This window comes from Penaeus monodon, chromosome 29, assembly GCF_015228065.2.
Source record: "Penaeus monodon isolate SGIC_2016 chromosome 29, NSTDA_Pmon_1, whole genome shotgun sequence".
Taxonomy (NCBI): domain Eukaryota; kingdom Metazoa; phylum Arthropoda; class Malacostraca; order Decapoda; family Penaeidae; genus Penaeus; species Penaeus monodon.
The window spans coordinates 22,203,873-22,204,307 of record NC_051414.1 but is presented as its reverse complement, the minus strand read 5'-3'; positions in this window follow the sequence as shown (position 1 = coordinate 22,204,307).

Sequence of the window (435 nt, the reverse complement as noted above, 5' to 3'; positions counted from 1 at the left end):
CATGAAGATATGGAAAATGTTCGTGGGTCACGTATCCTCCAAAGAAAAGATGCAAAGAAAAGAGCAAAATAACATATCAGACTGTCTTACTTTTTGTGTATAATGTACCGCATAAGGTCATTTTGTCTGTGATACACCGTTTCATGTATATGGTATAAATGTCTATATTTTTCATGTGATAGAGCACCATTTGAATACTTTACTGAGATTTTTGACATACTTTGGTAGAGAAAAAGACACATGCTAGATATTTACACATCTCTTAGGCAAAATGCTTTATCCAATTTTTCTTAGAATGTGTTTGGAATAAAATGATAACTCAGTTGTTGCTGAATCTGATCATATCCTTCATTATTTCCTGTTCTGTTCGAAGATGTCACATATTATTTATAAATGTTCGAACTATAAATAACATCATGCTGAGAATTATCCGAT